The 21,741-nt window shown below is 34.0% G+C and overlaps 1 non-coding gene across 1 annotated transcript; it reads left to right on the forward strand.

The window, feature by feature from the left end:
* The first annotated feature begins 1,983 nt into the window (after nt 1-1,983).
* Nucleotides 1,984-2,089, forward strand: LOC122123170. Its single transcript, XR_006150333.1, has one exon. It is a non-coding gene; the product is annotated as a U6 spliceosomal RNA (small nuclear RNA).
* The last annotated feature ends 19,652 nt before the right edge of the window (nt 2,090-21,741 follow it).

Genomic DNA, 21,741 nt, shown 5'->3' on the forward strand with positions numbered 1-21,741 from the left:
TCAGTATTTTCACTGTAAAAAATATATATTCATTGTTAGAAAAAAAAGAATCCACGCTTGAAGAAACTGTCCCTGACTTTTTTCGAGTGTGTTCTTTATTCATATAAAAATTGTCTGAAAACTTCTTCTTGAAAGTATTTCAAAAGGAAACAATGTGCCATTTGAAGGCCAGCATAGAACAAAAGGAAATAAACATTGTTTTAAAAGTTTTCTTTTGCAAGGAAACAAAGACTTGGAGGTTTTAATTTGTCTTATGCATGGATATTTCACTATTGAGATGATTCTGTTGTTGCAGGAGTCACTTATTAATTCATTTAGTCTTGTCCTGAATTCTCCAGCGCAATTAGTATTCTAAAAAAGCAGAATTCAGTGAGTATGATCAGCAAAAGGAGTCTGTTCTCAAACCAGTGCTTTATGGATGGTCCCAAAGAAATATGTGCATTTTTTTCTTGTTTGTTTGTTTAGTTTGTCCTTGTTCTGGAGCTTGAACTCAGAGGCTGGACCATGTCCCTGAAGAAATGTCTTCCCTGGCCAACTTCCCCCAAAGCTAGGACTCTAGTACTTGAGCCAAACTCCACTTCTGGCGTTTTTGGTGTTTGGTTACAGATAAGAATGTGACAGACTTTCCTGCCTAGGTTGGCTTTGAACTGAGATAGTAAGAAAGCCAAGTGACATCAACTGTATCAAGATTTCTGTTTTGAACCAAGAAATACTAGACAAAGTTTATTATAAACTAATATTTGACAATTTTTAAAAGAAAAGAATATGTCTAACAAAGAATCCATAACTTAAATAACTCCACAAATCTAGGTGCACTGAATCATTTTGGACGCATTTTTTCATCTGTTTGGGAAGATAACTATTGACTTCATAGATTCTTTTTGGGGAAACTTAGTCATATTTGCCTGTTGTCACTGGCTTTGTACACATGCATGCTGTACATACTTCTAAGGGCCCTAAATAAAGGAAGTCTTGAAATTCTCAACAATATTTAAATAAGATGCTCCAGCCTAGGGTTAAGATTTTAGGTGTGGACATTTATCAACACTCCTGATTCAGACTCTACTTGATATAATTTTTCATCAATATTTTGTTTTTAGTTTTGCTCTTTGTAAATTCACATGCACCTATGAAAAATTGTGTGGCCATCCCAATAATATTCTCAAAGTACCTCTTAATCATGACTCACAAAAAGTTGTATTATATTACAACAAGGAAAAATGCTATAAATAAAGAAAACAATAATTAAATATTAATGACTACTAAAATAAAAAACAAAACAATTACCAGGGTTTTCAGTATTTGAAGTGTACATAGTAGAGTTTAATATTTTCTCATATTCCTGTACATTTAAAGCTGGATAAAGCTATAAGTAGCCTTTAAATTTACTCACTAAGATTACTATTTATAGTTCATCTCATCATTTGTATGTAGATTATATCATTATTTGTTCATCACTAACATATAATGTAAAGGAGCCCTAAAGATTTAACAGAAACTGTGTACTTAAAATCTTAACTCTTCACTCTGCTTCTTTACACAGTCTTTACAACTTCTCATTAGTAAAGTTTCTATAAAATCTGAAATGTTCATATTTACTAGTACATGCTACCAGAAATATTATATACTTTATCAAAAATTTTTATGACCTGCCAAACAGTCTTAATTTTGCCATATATAAGCAAATCCCAAAATTAAACATATTTAAAACATTAAAACTTTTAACAAACCTTACATTTGCTGCAATGATCATTATGACAAGTGCCTTTTGTAGAATAATTGAATTCCTCCTCCTACAAATCTCATGAACAACAAATATCTGGAATTATTTTGTTTTTGATATGTCAATCTTGACTTTATTCTTAAATGTGTGCTTATGTAAGAAACACATGGTTCTAAAATTTCACAATTCTTTTGAACTTATTTTTGTTGAATTGTCTAGTTTAAGAAAATCAATTACTCTTTATATATAAAAAATGTTTTGTGCTCAATTTGGCTGCACATACACAAAAATTGGAACATACAGAGAAGATTAACATGGTCCCTGCACAAGGATGATACACAAATTAGTGAATCATTCCATATTTTTATAACAACAGATGCTGGAAGGGATATGGCCAGAAGGGAAGCCTACTGCATTCTTGGTGGGAGTGTAAACTTGTTCATCCACTTTGGAAAGCAGTTTGGAGGTTCCTCAAAAGCCTCCACATAGAGCTCCCTATTATACAGCAATCCCACTTTTGGGCATTCTCCCAAATGATCACAAACCAGTCCATACTAAAACTACCAACACAACAATGTTTATTGTAGCATTTTTTTCCATAGCTAAGATATGGAACCAACCCTGATGCTGCTCAGTAGAAGAATGGATCAAGAAAATGTTCTCTCTGTGTGTGTGTGTGTGTGTGTGTGTGTGAATGTACACTTACACAACCACTTTGGAAAGCAGTCTGGTGAGTCCTCAGAAAGATAAATATTGACCTTCCTTATGGCCCACTCATACCATTTCTAGGCATCTATCCTGAACAACAGGTACCAATATTCAAGGACAAATGCACTTCCATGTTTATTGCAGCACTGTTCACAATAGCCAGGATATGAAAACAACCCATATGTCCCACCAGAGATGAATGGATCAAAAAACTGTGGTAACTATACACAACGGAATATTTTCCAGCCATTAGAAAGGACAAAATAATGGCATTAGTAGGGAAATCAATCAAGCTACAGGAAATCATGTTGAGCGAGTTAAGCCAAAAGCAAAGAGACAAATGGCACATGGTCTCCGTGATAAGCGGATGTTAAATCCAAAATGTAAGGTGATATGCCAAAATTAACAACACTTAAGAAACCAAGAACTTCCACTCATCTGGTCGAATCACTACTAAATAACCCCATTCTGCCCATCATATGTGCACACTGAAGGGAAACCAGGAGGATGACACAGAACTAGAAGGAATCAGGGAAAAACATACAACAGTGGGATCCATCAGCTGCACTGGACATTGACCAAAATGAACTAAGCAACTCAATGTCACTGGAGGGAGGGAGGGAACAAGTGGGAAAGAGGGAACAGCTGGCGCTATGCAATACAAAAGAAATATACATATTTCAAAACAAAAAATTTACGTATGGAAGAAATAACTCTATTGCAAAGCTCATAGAATTGATAAATGTTGTAGACCATAATAGACAATTTGCTCCATCGAAGTTAGAATGTGTTTGTGATTTAAACTAAGCATCACTATCCCAAAATATTGTGAAATTTGGGAAATTTGTAACCACTTAATCACAATAAAAACATTTGAAAAAATGATGAAGGTGGAAAAATAAGTTGCTCTAAAAAACAAAAAAGGAAAATGTTCTGTGTGTATTTGTGTGTACACGCACACACATATACTATATATATATATATATATATATATACATATATATATATATGTATATTAATTCTATACCTCCATCAGAAAGAATATTAATTCTATACCTCCATCAGAAAGAATGACATCGCTCAGTTTGTTAGGAAATGGAAAGACTTGGAAAAAAATTATATTAACTGATGTAAGCCAAGTCCAAAGAAACATAGGTCCCATGGTATCCCTTATTTGCAATAACTAGTATATGTCTGGGATAAGCAGAAAAGTTGAAAGCCTATGTGTATATGACTAGATAAGTTGATGTTAAGCTAAATAACCCCCAAGATAGAGACACAAGTGTTTTTTTTTCTTTCTTGCTGTTGTTTCTCACATATTTATAATGTACGACGTGATTGTTTTTCTTTTTTATATGTTCCTCCCCAACAATATAACCCTGTTTTCACTTTATTTGATGTTGGTGCACCTGCATCTTGAATGTACACTTCTCTAATTTGGGGAGGGAAAGGAAAAAAACAACATGCTTAAATAGGAATTCAGTTTGATCCATTGTATAACAATAGATGCACAAGACATTATTTTGAAAAACGAACTTTACAATTTAGGCTAGGGACATTTGGTGGGGCTTTGGGGTATGAGGAGTGTACTTGTGGAGGTGTAAGGGAAGGAATGGTGGGGGGAAAACAAAGGAGGAGGTAACAATGTTTGATAGGAAATGTACTTATTACTTTGCTCATATAACTATAACCCCTCTGTACAGTATTTTTACAACAAAAATGTATAAAAATGTTTTGAGATGGAAGAGTTTATGACGCCCATTTTACCCATATAATATCATTAACAAAGAATTTAATGCAAAGCACTGATATGAAGATATTTTGAAAAAGTGAGTGTGTGTGCATTCCTGCGTGTTGGCATGCTCTGAGTTTGAAATCAGGGCTTCAACATCTCGCTTTGTCTTTCTCTCTAGATTGGTGAGTTATTATATGAGCTACATCTCCATTCCTGGCCCTTTGCTATTTCATTAAAATTTTGAAAAATAATCTCATGAATTTATTTTGTCCTGTTGGCTTCCCAATATTATCCACAGATCTCAGGCTCCTTAGTTGGTATCCCTAGTAGTTAGGATTACAGGTGTGACAAACCAGTACCAGGCTTTCAGAATAATTTTAAAAGTAGAAGAAAATTTACTTCACAGAGGCCTGTTTTATCATCTCCTAGTCTTAAAGCATTTTGGAGTGATTAAATGTGAAATTTTTCATTCTTGAATTATTAAAATACAGTAAGTGATGACATTTAAAAGATTTAGTACTTTTTAAAAATGATACTGGAACTATGGGACAGAAGAAATTTGCCTCTCTTTGGACCATAATTTATAAGCACAGCTCTGTGCATGATAACCCAATGTCACCAACACAGTCTGTGTTGAAGACAAAATGTAACAGAAAACAATTACCATGGGCAATAATTGCTATGCTATTATTTCTTGGACAGTATGAATATTGAATAGAGAGTATCAGTGAATGGAGAGAATTTATCTACCTTTTGTGTATTGCTGGAAGACTTTTGAAAATTTGACTCATTTCCTTCCTCACTGTGTGTCTTGGGCCATGCACTTAGTGCCTTTAATTACAATTTTTCCCAACACTAAAATGGTAATAACATTAGCATTATAGCAAATGTTATCTTAAGAATTAAGTGTCCTTAGAATGATGAACTCTTTTCTCATTCTTGTAGAGGCATTATCAGATGAGAGGAACTGTATTTTTTGTTTGCTTACATCCATTTATTCTTGAGTTTGAAATCTGAACTTCTTAAGACTGAAAGAAACCAAAATTAGACACGCAGGCTTTGGAAAGAGCAATCAATGTAAAATAAATAAAATACATATAGATATGTAAAAGGTCTAACTAAATTGTTATATAGTCTCAAGCATAAACAGAAAATGATTTAAGCAATATCATGTTATTGAAAATTGAAAAATGTTAGGAGTTGCTTAATTTTTTCCTTTTTACTACCTTGAATTAATTATTTTTGTATAGAGAGATTAAAGATGAGATTAACAAGAAAGCTGATTAAAAATGGACAAAAGTTCGAATAGACATGTTTTCCATAAACCCCTCTATATCACCAGTGGGTTTACACAGTTGTGTTTAATACAACTTCTGTGCTGGCTTAATGCTGTGAGAAGAAGTCATTAGAGAAATGTAATTCAAAATTACTATGATACTACTTTATAACTATTATAACTCTTATCAAAAAAAATCAAAGGAACCAGGTGTGGTGGTAAAAGTTTGTAATTCCAAGCATTTAGGGGGTTGGATTTTGGTCTTAAGCCAGTCTAGGGTACTGAAGATAGTAAAAACTTGCCCTTTGCAGCACTGTTCGCAATAGCTAGGATATGGAAACAACCTAGGTGCCCCACCACAGATGAATGGATCCAAAAATTGTGGTATCTATACACAATGGAATATTATGCAGCCATTAGAAATGACAAAATAATGGCATTTGCAGGGAAATGGATGGAGCTAGAAGGAATCATGTTGAGCGAGGTAAGCCAAGAACGAAGAGACAAACGGTACATGGTCTCCCTCATAAGTGGATGCTAAATCCAAAAGGTTAGGTGATACGACAAAACTAACAGGACTTAAGAAACAAAGAACTCCCGCTCATCTGGTTGAACCACTACTAAATATCCTCATGCTGCTGATCACAAATATGGTATATAACATGTGAACACTGTTATATATTACAGACTGTGGTAGACAATTTGCTCCAGGGAAGTTAGAATGAACTTGTGACTTTGAAATTATGTAATCATTTAATCACAATCAAAAAAAAAAAAAAAAAAAAAAGAACCTCGGGGAAGGGAGGGAGGGAGGGGATGGTAGGGGGAAAACAATGGAGGGGGGTAACAATGTTCAAGAGGAAGTGTACTCATAACCTCACTCATGTAACTGTAACCCTCTGTATAGTAGCTCTACAATAAAAAAAAAAAAAAAAGATAAAAAAAAAATAAATAAATAAAATAAAATAGACAGAGTTCTTGCTTTGGATAATGTTTGGATTACATGGAATGAATGATGGGCCTGATGCACAGAGCTCTGAGGGGCTGTGATGTCTCCAGGTGTCTGTTGTTAATAATGACAATAAACATCTCAACCCTTCACTATTTGACCTTCCTCAGGAAAAAAATTCATTGGCTGCTAAAGAAAAAAAATAATTTACCATCGACAAATGAAAATTAGCTAGTGACTTGCTCTGTGGGTTGTTTTTGTTTTTATTTTTTTTAGAGATACAAAATACAACTTTTGAAGGAAAACCTGGGACAGAGTGAGGGAAGGGGTGACATTGTCCAAAAAGAAATGTACTCTTTACCTGACTTACGTAACTATAACCTCTCTGCACATCACCTTTATAATAACAATTAAAAATTTTTTAATGTGATTTTCAACTTAACTGTTTTTGGTGTAGAGGGAACATATGTTTTTAGAGGTTAATATAGAGGAAGTCCTTGCCATCTGAAATTTCATATTACAGTCCTTACAGTTACAGAGTTTAAAGGGAAGTGAAATTCATCATAAAAACAAAAAATACTGAAGGAACAATCCAACTACAAAATTACATTCAAACAGAACCACTTCTCATTTCTATCTGCCATCTGTATTTTCCTGCATATTCTGCCTGTGTTTGTGCAGTGACTCCTTCATGGAATGCCTGTCCATCCATCTGTCTAGCTGACTGTTCATTCATCAATTCTCTGGATGGTATATTGATATTCTGTATGCTAGGATTTGGTCTATGTAGTTGTTCCCTGTCAAGGCTCTTCCAGGAAGCACATGTGCCCCCTAATTCTCTGTCTTCTTCCCTGCAAGAGAAAACTGCTCTCTACCTCCTCTGAGTACTGTCAGACCATCATGATCTCATAGAATGAGTGCTAAGAATGGCAATAAATCCTAGTTGGTGTTAAAAAAAAAAAAAAAAAACTTGCCCTTTATTCCCTTTTGAATAAAAGGTAATCGTGTTGGTGAGAGTGTGAAGAAAAAGAAATTTTCTACTCTTGGACAAAATCCAGGTTAGTATTCTCCTTGTAGAAAGTAGTATGCAGTTTTCTAAAGAAATCATACTTGAAATATCATCTGACCCACCAATCATGTGATTATTTCTCTCTGGGTAACTCGTAAATATATCTGTAGTTCATTGTTATTCACATTATTCACAACAACAGCCAAGATGTAAATTGAAGTTCAGTGTTCAACGACACTAATAAAGCAACTGTGTTACATGCACAAATATCTTTTTCTGTTTCATCCTTAAAATAACAAGAGACTGCTCCCATTAGCCACAACTTAAGATATACCTGTAAGATATATTCGAAATGAAGAAAAATGTTATGTTCTGATCTTTGTAAACACACACACACACACACACACACAAACCATCCTCAAACATTGACAGAATTTTTTTTTTAAAGTAAAGCATTTAGTTCTGGCATTTAGTTCACAATGCATAAGATACTAGATATACATTATGACCAGGTATAGAGTTGTAATGGACAACATGAGGATACAGGGGACAACATTGGTCTTACATAGGAATGAAGCTAAGTAAGTAGGAGTTGTTCTTCCTAGTAGTGGTTACTCTTTTAGTTGTTCTTCCTTCAATAATGGATAAGATGAATGTAATTCTTTAAGTATACCTGCCTATTTGCAGAAATAATAACAAAAAATATAGCAATAATGTTGCACGCTCAACATAGAACAAAATGTCAAATTAAAATAAATGAGATTATCATTCATGTAAACTAATTATTACAAACAAAGGAAACCGTGGGACCTATGTGTCTTTAAGTCTGGCTTACTTCACTAATATGATTTTTTCCAAGATCTTCCATTTCCTTACAAATGAGGTGGTCACATTCTTTGTGATTGAAGCATAGTTTTCCATGTGTGTTTATCTGTGCGTGTGTGTGTGTGTGTGTGTGTGTGTGTGTGTGTGTGTGTGTGTGTGTGTGAGTGTGTGTGTCATTTTTGGTAAATATTCCTGTGATACACAGTAGTAGCTTTACTGTGGCCTTGTTTGTGATCACCTGGTTATATGCCCAGAAGTGTGATTACTGGGTAATAGAGGAGCATTATTGTGTACATCAAGGATAATCTTAGTAGATGAGCAGAATAGTTCAATAGCTATGTACATATGATTGTATAAGGTGATTCTAAGTGAAATGAACTCCAAGACATGTTCTTTGTTGTTGTTATTCTTAATGTACTGTGATTTCTTTTTATGCTTTTGTGTTTTCCCCACCTATGTTTTATCCCCTGTAGTCACTGCATTTGATTTTGATACCCTGGGTATTTTAAATATGTTGATCTGAACTAGGGAAGGGAAAGAAAAAAAAAAGAAAATGGTGAGACAAAGGACAAAGGGGGAACCTATGCAACAGTGGTAATCACAAGTCAATATGTTGTAAATAATCTTGGGGGGGGGGCATTGGGAGTGAAGAGAGAGAAAAATAGGGGAAAGGTTAACAAGTTAGAAAAGAAATAAATTAATTACCTTACTTATGTAACTATATCCCATTTGTACATTACCTTGACAATAAAATTTAAATAAAAAATAAAATAAAATATATGAGAGCAGCAATACAGGAGATGGGAGTGGGGGAAATACTGTAGTGTCGTAGAGTAGAACAGCTGTGGAGAACAGCAATTTGACTTTAATGTAGGAAGCAATAAACTAGCATACAGATTTTCAGCCTCATGTCAGTCATTAAAAAGGGAAAACAAAATGCACAATCAGCAAACCAATTGAGATAAAATAGAAAACTAAACAATTAAGATGAAGAGATGACTTGGACCAAGAATAACAAATGACACAATTAGGAAACAAATAACAAGCTGCTGGGCTGGGAAGGTGGCTCAGTGCTAGAATGCTTGCCTTGTATGCCTGAGGCCCTGGGTTCGATTCCTCAGCACCACATAAGCAAAAAGAAAAAAGCTGGAAGTGGTGCTGGGTCTCAAGTTGTAGAGCGCTAGCCTTGAGCTGAAATGCTGAGGTATAGCGCCCAGGCCCAGAGTTCAGGCCCCACGATCGGACCCAAAAAATTAAAAAAAAAAAAATAACAAGCTGCTAAGTTTAAAAATGATCTCCCTTAATTCTATTGACTTGTTTACATCACAATTTGTTAGAAGTATAATTCAAATCACAGTTTAATAGTATATCATTTTAATAATAGTTTACTTATTATTGATTTCTAAACATTGAATGTTTAATATATAATTTTAATTTCATCAGCTATAGAAAAGAAGAAAGTGAAAATAATTTTAATAATATATTTAATGAATTGCAAAATTGAGAAGCATTAGAATTTAAACAAATAACAAATCATTGCTTCATTTCTGTGAGTTAATGTAATAATTCAAAGTGTATTCTACACTTAGCAATCATCTTAACATCAAATAATAAATTATTACACATGACCCTTGGTATTATTTGGAAGGGTTCAGCACTGTGGCAAAATTCACACCACATAGTACACGAGGGTATGATCCCTCTCATATAGCTTAAATTGTGGAAATTTGATTTCTACATGCATGTTAAATTCTTGTCTAGGTGACATTGATAAAATTATTTACAATTATATACACAAGGACTATTTCAGATGATAATTGAAAGTGATATTCATTAATTAAATTTTTATTATTTCATACCAAATAAATATTTACAGAGAGACTGAATTTTTCTGTAGATGATGGTTTATGTGTGCCAGATTATACGTATTAAAGCTTATTTTATATTCCTGACATTGTTTCTAGAGTTGAATTTATTTGTCTATTACGGGTTAAGTGTATTATATTGGATATATGAAAGTAAACTGAATGTTTATTCCATTAATCCTTTGTCTAATCCCAATATAAATTATCCATGTGTTTGAAGTAATGAAAATAACAACAGATAAAAGCAAGATAAATCAGTCTGTAGTAGACAAGTATTTACCCCATATTTACAGAATATTCTTGGGAATATGTGCTCCAGGCAGGCCACAACTGAAGAATACTATGGTTTGAACTATCATAAGAGACGGAAGGAAGGGGAACCTTCCTTCCAAAAGTCTGATCCCAGGAATGTGATCTGCTTTATGGTGCCTACTTAGAAATGAATATTTTTCACAGTCAACTTTGAAAAGCCATCTTGATAGACGACTTCTATAAGTGGTTACAAAGCATTATTGATGGCTTTGCAAGGATGCCTGATTGCCTCATTTTGAGACAATTAACAGGAATTTAGTCAGTTGTTCTTTGTATCCTAAGGAGTATAACTCATTGACTCTAGGCCAGAGGATCACAGGGGTCCAGAGAAACTACTACCTTGAATAGTAATCCTAGATATCTAAAACAACACACACACACACACACACACACACACTCCAGTATGCACAGCCAGGCAGGGTTGCTATCACAGCCTACAAGAAGTCAGGCAAAAAACAGAAGCTGAGAATCATTTAGCTGATAACTAATATCTTTTTTATGAGTCATACTCAAATGAGACTCCAGAGAGAGGATCAGAAAGACTGATCAGACTAAAATAGGTCACACAAAGATTGGAAAGTAGAATTCCTTGTAGTACAAATAAATCATAGAAAGCTTGTGCATGTAAGAACATGACAGAAGACCAAATTCCAGAAATGCACATTTTCTTAGAAGTCAGCTTAATCAATTTTCAGTGCAAATCTTTGAATTCTTAAATATTTGACTACATGTGGGAGAAGGTTGAAAATAAAGAAAATTTCATCACTCTATTAGGAAGTCCAATATCACATTAGGGAATAATCAAGCACAGATTTGTAATAAAAAGAGAAAACAATTATTCCAAGTGAGGGTTTCATTTCTTCTGATGTAAAAGTTCTTAAATTAGGTGCTAACAATTACCATACAATTGATCCAGTCCCCCAGCTGAGTTGATATTGACTGCAGTATTCCCACATGAAGGAAAAGAGAAAATTTACAAATGTCTGATGAAATGAGGTGAAGGTGAAGTGTTCTAATAGTAATATCTGAGGTTTAGACACAGGTGAAGAGTTGGATTTTCATTTCTAAAACTCCCCCATTTTTACCTGGTGCCAGTAGCTCACAGCTGTAATCCTAGCTACTCAGGAAGCTGAGATCTGAGGACTACAGTTCAAAACCAGCCTGGGCAGGATATACCCTGAGACTCTTATTTCCATTTAACCATCAGAAAACCCGAAGTGGCACTGTCACTCAAGTGGTAGAGCACTCACCTTGAGTTGAAGAGTTCAGGGACAGTGTCCAAGTCCAGACTTCAAGCCCCTCGAACAACAACAACAACAAAATCTCCCTTTCATGGACTACCTACATCTCTTCCTAACATTCAACAAAGGAGCCATTTTATCACCCACTAACATTTAAGTCCTAATCTAGCTACTGCAAATAGATTGATTTGGTATCTTATATAAAACGGTTCATATTTATGGAAACAAATACCAGCAGTGGTAACATTTTTCCAGTCCTTGAACTCTGGGCCTGAGCCCTGAATACGGTTATGCTGGTAGTTTTCATGTGAGCTTGTTTGTTATTTATTGGATTACTGCCCATGAGGGGAATTACTGAGTCTTAAGGGAGATCTATATTTACTCTTTTCAGGAAACTCCGTACTGCCTTCCACAGTGGTTGAACATGTTTAATTTCCCACCAACAGTGTAATAGAGTTCCCAATTGGCTACATCCATGCCAGAATTTGCTATAGTTAATTTTCTTAGTAATGGCCATTCTAATGGACGAGGTAGAATCTGTCTTGTTTACTTATAGATTTGTAAGCATCTTCTAGCTATCATAAATGAATGAATCCATGAAACCTATATTGCTCTGAGTCTGCATTCCTTTGTCTTTTCTCTTAATATAATTTTCCAAAACCTTTCATTTTCCTTACTACTGATGAAAAGTCATCTTTCTGATGGGTGAATATAATTCCATTGTGTGTGTGTGTGTGTGTGTGTGTGTGTGTGTGCGTGTGTGTGTGTGTGTGTGTGTGTGTGAGAGAGAGAGAGAGAGCGTTTGTGTTGGTAAGATGACTATAGGCCCATGTATTCATTTCTAAGCATTCTGTTTCATCTGTAATTTTGTAATTCCATATTATAGTTGCATTGCTTCTCTTCTACTTTGAAGACTATTGTTGGGATTTTGATGAGTATTGCATTGCCAATTGTTTAGAGGAAGTATTGCAGTTTTCACAATGTTAATTCTTCTAACCAGGAACATTGAAATACTTTCTATTTCTTTGAATCTCCTTCAATTTCCCTGTTTATATTTTTAAAGTTTTCACATATAGGGCCTTCACAATTTTAGTTAAATTAATTAATTCCTAGTTTTGTTGTTGTTGTATTGATTTGTTTAGATTTGATTTGATTTTGAGGCTAGTACATATGAGGTTGTTTTTTGGAATTCAGCGTGGATCTTCCCATTGTTGGTAACAGAAAAACTACTGATTCTTGTGGTTTTTATACCCTGCTACATTGCTGAAGGTTAGCATCACCTTTACTAACTAGAGGGAGGAATCCACAGGGTCCTTTAAATACAGGATCATTTCAATTGTAAAATGGGATAGTTTTACTCCTTCCCTATTTGGATCTGCTTTATGTTTGTCTCTTGTCTATTGCTCTTGCAAGAAAGTCCACTACCATATTGAAGAGTAGTAGAGAGTGGACATCCTTTTCTCATTCCTCATGTTAATGTCTTCATGCTTCCACCCTTAGGTAAATGCTAATTATCTGTGTCTTATACATACTCAGTTTAATATTGAGGAATGTTCCATGCATTCCTAGGTTCCCAGACCTTTTAATCATAAAGGGGTATTGGAGCTTGTTAAAAGCTATTTCTACATCCCTATTGACGATCATGTGTTTCTTGTCCCTGCTTTTGCAGATGGTTTGTATTATGTTTATTGACAAGAATATTGACTCAAATCGTATCCAAGATGATTCCTATTTGATCATAACATATGATTTTTTTGTTAGTTGCTGAAATTGGTTAGTGAGAATTTTATTAAGAAGTTCTGCATTAATGCTTATCGAAGAGTTTGGTTCATAGTTCTCTTTCTTTGGTGAGTTCCTATGTGATTTCGGGAGGAGTCTAATTCTAGCTTCATAGAATGCGTTTGATAATGTTTCTCTCATAGATACTAAATGGATGCATCTTGGTTTTTGATACAACTATCTAATCTATGTCTTCTATTTGGAAATTTATGTCCATTGATATTGAGAATTAAGACAGACATATCTGATAAGTCCTGCTATGTTATACACCCGTTGTTAGGAGCTGTCCCTCATCTACTGTTAATATATTTACCTTGTTCTCTGGTAGGGAACATTTTATATGACCAGCTCCTCTTCTTCTTGATCTTCTCTATGTAGGATATATTTGATCATATTCTATTCTGATAATTTGGTGGACATATTTTGTTTCAAGTTTTCTTTGTCATGAAATATGTTTATATATCCTTTAAATGTAAAGGAGAGTTTGGCTTGGGAATGTATTCATAGTTGGTAGTTGTTTACCTTTAATGTTTGTCATATATAATGCCAGGCTCTCCTTTTTACCATATCAGTTAAGAAATCTATATTTATTCTGACTGTATATCCTTTATAAATAATCAATCTTTTCTGTATGGCATCTTTAAGAATCCTTTCCTTGATCTTTAATAATCCTCTAATGGATTATGATGTGGTGATGGATTGTTCAGTTCTAGAATTCTGATTGGTTTCTAAAGGCTTCTCTTCTTTGAATGGCCTGTTCTCTGCTAGAATTCTGTAATATGCTTCCCATCCATTTAGTATCTTGCTCTTCTCCTTCTTGATACCTATCTCCCCGAAATTTGATCTTCTAACTGAGTCTTGAAGTTCTGGCAAGATCATTTCTTATTTCTTGGATTTTTTCTAAATGATTATTTCCTCTTTCCTATTAGATCTATTCTGTCTTTGACCCTGAGATTATCTTCTATGTCATCTATTTGCTGTGGAGACTTCTACTTTGTTTTTTTATTTCCCTGTCTTCTAATTGGTCATTTTTTAGGGGTTCTGTCTCTTTGTTAAAGCTTTGTTTTAGGTCTTGTATGGACTTTCTGGACATTTTTTCTTTGGTTGGGGGAGATGTAAGGATTGTTTTCTTAACTGTGTCTTATGACATATCTTTTAACTAGGCATCCATTTTTTCTTGGACTCCCTTGCCTTCTCAGAATTTATTTATCTTTCTGTTTGAAGTCTCCATGAATTATTTTGCTAATGACTGGTTGGTCTCATCTTGTTCACAAATTTCCTTGTAGAAGTTTTCTATCTTTCCATTAATCACATTTTCCAGCAGTATCTGTAATACATTTTGATAACTATCTTCTACATCCTTGATTGTCTATTCTAATGCCTGATTATTTACTGTATGAATAATACTACTTTGACATTACTTTTTTTGTATTTTTCTGATTTTTTTCTGTCCATTTGGAGGTTTTCTTTAGGGGATCTATGATATTAATGGGTGACTCTCTATGTTCTTAGTTGATTTGCAGGGTCTTGGTTTGGCTTCCAGTTGTAATGTGTTTTTCTGGAATTGCATTTTTGTCAAGTCCATTAAGTGTAGGAATAGAAATCAGTTGTGGTGAGATGTTGTGATGTTAATATTTGTGGTTCCAGTGACCATTTGGACTGTCCAGTGGTATGGCAAATTGTCTATGTATATGGATGTGGTTTTCTCTGATGTACACTTCTGTTCCTGTTTTTTTTTTTTCCATGTTGCCTTTTATTTCCACACTGCACATGTGCTTTTGAATGTGTTGCCCAATGTGTTCCTGGGTGGCACCTTTTCATAGATTTCTCTTTTCTTGTGAAGACAATATAAAACCTTCTTATGAATTGTATGTCTATAATTATATCTATATTTATAGCTGCATATCTGTAATTATAGCTGATTTCATGTGACTCTCTAGCTGTGGAGTACCTGCTACGACTCTAAATCTCTGCTTTATTAGAGATAGCTAGGATAATTTTCTGTTGTTATTCTGTCATTGTTTTTCCTCTTCCTCAGATTTATTTTTTATATTGTGGATTTTTTCACATAATTTAGGATTTGTGATTGTGTATCAGGTTATTTTGTTTTCCTGCTTATGCTACTTTGAAATAGTGATTTCAGGCTTTTAAGAAGAAATAGAAATGTATGTTATTAAATTGAGAGAAACAGAAGACTTTTAAACCTATTTACTACAAGTAAATTAATATTAAGCAAAGCTAACGAAAATAATTACTTATTTACTCTTCAGAGGATGACTATAGTACTCTTGGATATCTCGGAGGAAAAGACTTTAGACTCATTACAATTGATGACTTACATTGAAATTACTGGCTAAATGTTCTTCAGAAAGGGAAAAGCTCCATAACTTCCATATTAGTATTATAAAATCATAATAGCTGCATGTTGAATTGTTTTCCCTTTGCTATTTTCAATTCCATTATTCATCCATTATGTATCTAGGGCTTTGAATGACCACTTCCTTAAAATACCTATATTGCTTATATTGTGATGTAAATATCAGTAATATAAATATGAATTTATCTGTGAGTCTCATCTTTAGTTACATTCATATGAAATTTATGCAGTCTCAAGCAAGAAACCTGACTTTTTTACTCTATTCTATGCTTTAATCAATAAATCCAGTCTCTTTAGAAATGCGTTCTCAGCTTTTAAATTGCTTCAGTAAACATCATGTGTTTCTAGTATTTTTACTGAAGTAAATATAAAGTTTGGAACATGAGGACAACTCTCCTATTAACCACTTTAAAGTAAACCCTTGGGAATTATTTTATATATAAAAATAAATAAGTGCAATGCAATGTTTATACATGAATAATATAATGGTTAAGTCAATTAGACACAAGAACTACCATGCAATTCTCAATTAACTTAAAGGCATCAAAATATTGTGTTCATGAATATCACTCATTTTTAAAAAATGACTAGTCAATACAAAGTTTACATTCTATTTGAAATTTACAAAATGAAAATTACACTCAGATTTGCTGTCAATATCCTGTTTCCAGGAATACATTTGTTTAGCAAACAGGGAAACAAAAAATAAGGGTTTGTCACATAGAATGAAAAATGTAGAAGCAGACTGTCTTTCCTTAAGATGTTAAGTACCTGCAAATCGTGTGATTTATTCAAAGATACTATACACACTCATAAGAGAATTTGTGATCAGAAGTGATAGGTAAGCAAAGTAACTGGAAAACTGTATGCTTAAATTGAGCTTTCAATAGAGGATGACAAGTTTTCAATAAATGAGCCTATTATTCTGTATCTCTAACACACATACAGCATTCTACATTTTCCCACATACTCCCATTCTCTTAGCTCAGTTCCTGATCGGTATTCTTCTATTTCATGATCTTAATTCCTTCTAAAACAACAAAGTGGGCATTTTTTTGTCTCGAGATCCAATACATTCTAGTATCTTGGAACAGTAGTATGAATTCACGGAGTTTGACTTGAATGTCAAGTATGAAGACATTGTATTCAAGGTATTCTTAATTGGCCTGAAGCATACAAAGATACACAGTATACTTAGAACAAGGGACTTGATCTCAGGGAAACGTACAAATCCAGGCAAGATCCTGAAGCAAAGAAAAGCAAGGGAGCACAAACATCAGTCAACTATAATTACAAAGGAATGGAACTGATCTCTGATGTGTCTGGGTGGCAACTCTATGTGTTTGTGTGTGGGTGTTTGTGTGTGTGTGTGTGTGTGTGTGTGTGTGTGTGTGTGTGTGTGAGTAGAGAGAGAGAAAGAGAGACAGACAGAGAGAGAATTTAGTGTGGCTTCCATATTTACAGTCCATAGAGCATTACTTGTTAGGGAAGAGGTGCTCATATCATAGCTGTGATACTACTGTCATCACTTTACTGCAAAAAAAACACTTGCTTAATCTCTAATTAAATAGGGAAAATAAACTAACATCTTACACGATTGTTTTGACAATTAATTAGTATATTAAAGGCCAAAGGGAGGAATTGGAGATCAATATAATCTTTTTTTCCTCTCTTCTAAATATTACACTGCAATAGATGTGATTTCAGGAGTCTCCTGCCATGTACTTCCAGTTGAATTACTAATATGCTTAATAAATAATATGAAACATGTGATAGAAAAATAGATCAGCCAACAAGCACAAAGAATTTGTGATAAGATTGAGCTTCCAGCATGGTTGCCACAACTTTTAGGAATGTAATTCCTTCATATGAACTTCAAATTTTGTGGCTTTCCCTGTGTGATTAAATGGCAAGAAAGTACTGTAGAAACAAGAATTCTTGTTCAGCCAAGTAGAAAGTGCTCATGTTCCCATCCTCACGTTGCAAATTTCCATTCCATATAGACTTTCTGTTAGAGTGCTTTCATTTAACATACTTCAGCAACTCATCCTTCCCTGTGGGAGACAAGAAAAAAGATAATTTTGTTTGTATATTAAATTATGTAAATTAGCATGTACAGGCATGATTTGTATAATTACAGAAGTTTGTAATAAATATAAGGAGGGATCATTTCACAATAAAAATATAATTAAAATCACATAATAAGACTAGAAGTCACAGAATTTTGTGCATGAAAACATGCATTAGATTAGTTGCAGAATTTCTATTTTGAGATAAACTTTATATTGAAGTATAATGCACTTTACCTAAGGATTGAAACATTTTATTGAAAAATATATTTCCTGGAGATATTTTTGCTTCATAATTTTAGGAATACCGTTGGACCCATTGTAATAATGAGATGTACAAGACGTTATGTCGAAAGACGAACTTTACAACTTTGGTTGGTGAGGGTGTGGAGATGGGTAAGGATGGGAAGGGGAAACAAAGGAAGAGGAAACTGCTTGATAAGAAATGTACTCATTACTTTGCCCATATAATTGTAACCCCTCTGTACGATATTTTCACAATAAAAAAATTAAGAAGAAAATGATCCCAAAGTAATCATTTTTGTATTATTTTCTTATTTCCATGTGATTTACCTCCAATTTAGAAATCTAGATATATAATTTAATTTAATTTTACCAAAAATATTATTGAGTATAAGATTCTTATACTCTCTACATTCTTCACACTGAGATCATCAAATATGGTGAGTTTGAAATGATTAGTCTCTGTTTGACCCATGTGAATATTATTTACAATGTGAGTGAAATGTTTAAAAAGTAGTATTTATTTTAGTTGCTCTGAAGAGACAATAACTGATAAAATCAAAGGCTAAAAATGATTAGATTTAAAATTTAGAATTCAGGAAATATTTTTGACCACACTGGTTACTGGACCCTTCACAAAAACCTCATGAGATAATTTATATTGATGAAGCAAACATCCCACACTGGTTACTGGAGCTTTCACAAAAACCTCATGAGACAATTTATATTGATGAAGGAAAAATCCCAGAGTTTAGACATTTAGGAATAGAAAAATCATGTCATTCTGAATATGTAGAGCTACATAACAAACATAGAAAATTTAGCTTTTAAATATCTGAATATACCAATACATTTAATTGCAGGGTAAGTACTTGTTCTGAAAGGAGTTAAAATTGCATTTATTTTGAAAAGTAAACCTAAGTATTCATTTGAATAAAAGACAATGTTTAAAATATCACTCATCCAAGACACAAGATGTACAGTTCATTGTTTTTTATGCCTATTATGTTCTCTAAACTTACTCCAAATATTAGATTAGTAAACCTAAATCATTGCTTTGTAGGGAAATAGAAAGATTCTTAAAACTCATGACCATAACTTTTTCTCAAACAATTACTAGGTAACTGTTTCATATTTTTTATCAGGGAATCTTATTTTTATTCATTAAGTTAAATAATTGGCCAATAACAATATAAATTATGCATGAACAAAGTTTAGAACAAGTATTTCTTTCACAAAACATATCATAGTTCTCTTCACGAACACTGGAAGGCAGTGTGTTATTTATTTATTTATTTTTAGTTATTTTATTAATGGTTATTAATTTTCAGAAGTGGCAGTTTAGTTATTCTCTTTCCATGATATATTTAAAACATTTGATTATACTCATTCTATTTCCTTTTTGTTACTCCTTCCTCCAAAGATCTTGTTTTATACATAAAATTATATCTTTATATATGCACATATAAACTCTTTTGGAAGATTTAAGCTAAACTGCAACTTAATTTTGAACTAGGCCCTGAGAGGAGACTCGAGCTAGTACAGCTTCTTTACAGACTTTGTTTTTGTTTTAGGGATTTTAGGAAAAAAACCAAAAACCTCTTAACAAGGTTAACTGGACCTTGGCTCCAACCAGCCCAGTCCTTAGAATGAGAAGAATGCCCCTAGGTTCCCCTCCCCTTAACAACTTAACCCACCTTCATTGTTCTGTTAAGGATTGACCTTTTTTTTTTTTTTTAATTTAATTTTATTTTATTTGAGAACATACTGTACAGAGGGGTTACAATTACATGGGCAGGATAATGCATACATTTCTTACCAAGCATTGCAGCCTCCTCCTTTGTTTACCCTTCACCTCCCTTCCCAGCCTCCCCCCTCCCTCCCACCCAATCATACCCCCCCACCCCCAACCCCCCACCGACATTGTAAAACAGAGAGCCAGTAATCAGGCTCATGCTGGCAACATCCTGAGTTTACCATAAACTCCACCTTTTTCACATGCTTATGTTAAACTCCACTAAACTCCTTGTATATGCTTACCTTAAGCTCCACTTTACCATTGAATTTGTGAGTCATTTAAACCAAAAGTGATAGGCAGGTTTAAACAGCCATTATGTGACAAAGTGTAACCTCATTGGCCACCTGTGTGTGGTCTGGTATGACTGTGCAATCTTTTGGGTGTGTGACAATCTCATTGGTTGCCTACATGACCAGGCTGTGATTTTTGCCTTTAAAAACCTAAGTACGTGGGCTGCTCGGGGTCGCAGTATCAGCTCCTGAGCCTGTGCTGTAGCCCTGGCCGGTCAGTGTAGGAACATTCTCAATAAAGTTGCTTCTTTAATAACAACTTTGTTGTGGTGGGCTCTGTCACTCCGGACGACTAGGTGGGCTTGCCTGCCTGATAGGGGGTCTTCCTACTACAAATTTAAGCTGTACAGAGGATTAACAGGATGAACAAAAACAAGTATTTTTTTGTTAACTTCTAATTGAACTATCATTATTATTATGGTTAGGGTTAGGATACCAGACAGAATTAGAATTAGGGTTAGAGAAATAGCAAATTTAGGTTCAACTCAGGATGACATATTGCAACAATAATACTCACAGCACACTGTACTGAAAATGAACTTTACACCATGGAGAGAGAAGAGTGATGGAGATGGGAGAGGGAAGGGATAGTTGGACAACAACAAAGAAGGGAGTAACAATAGTCAACAAGAAATGTACTCATTACCTTAAGCATTTAACTGTAATCCCCCTGTCAGCCTCATTACCTACTCAGGAAGCTGATTTCTGAGGACCGCAGTTCAAAGCCAGCCCAGGCAGGAAAGTCTGTGAGAATTTTATCTCCAATTAACTACCAGTAAACCAGAAAGTGGTGCTGTGGCTCAAGTGGTACAAGCGTACACCTTGAGCTAAAGAACCCAGGGATTGTGCTCAGGCCCAGAGTTCAAGCCCCACGACCGACAAAAAGAAAAAAAAGAAAAAGAAATGTGTTAAATGTTAAGTAAAACTGAACTTTTTTAGATTTTAGGAATTCAGAAAAATCTGTGATAATGGAAGTACAATGTATTTCATAATATCAGGATTTGAGATCAATGGGTATAATGATTCCTCTTATGGAAAAAGATAGGTTCAGAGATAAGAGTGAGAAAATCTGTAGGGCTTAGGAAAACCTGCAATTTATTTCGAGGATAACAGTGGAATTTCAGGATTGCAAAAAATGAGCATTTTTCATAAATTTTAGAATTGGGATACCTTTAGAGTTAAGGTTATGGTTAGGATTCCAGCCATGGTTAGTGTTAGGTTGAAAGAGAAAAAAAATAAGGGTCAAATTGAAGGTAAATTTTAATATAAGCCTGGTAAGAATTAGAATGAATGTGAACTAGAGTATTGCTATTAATATTAGAATCAACTTGCAATTAGGCTTATATTTATTCTCAATATTCCAGTTAAGATTAAGTTTAGGGTTAGAAAATGACTAAGATATTGGAAAAAAATTGAAACTTATGTTTGGAAGGCTTATTTGAATCAAGTTAGGATGAATGAAAACTAGTGTAATACTAACTAGTTAGTGTTAGTATTGATATATAATTTGGATTAAAATCAGGGTCAGTATTTTGTTCTGAT

This window comes from Dipodomys spectabilis, unplaced genomic scaffold (assembly GCF_019054845.1).
Source record: "Dipodomys spectabilis isolate Male_0828 unplaced genomic scaffold, ASM1905484v1 ptg000224l, whole genome shotgun sequence".
In the NCBI taxonomy this organism is placed as follows: domain Eukaryota; kingdom Metazoa; phylum Chordata; class Mammalia; order Rodentia; family Heteromyidae; genus Dipodomys; species Dipodomys spectabilis.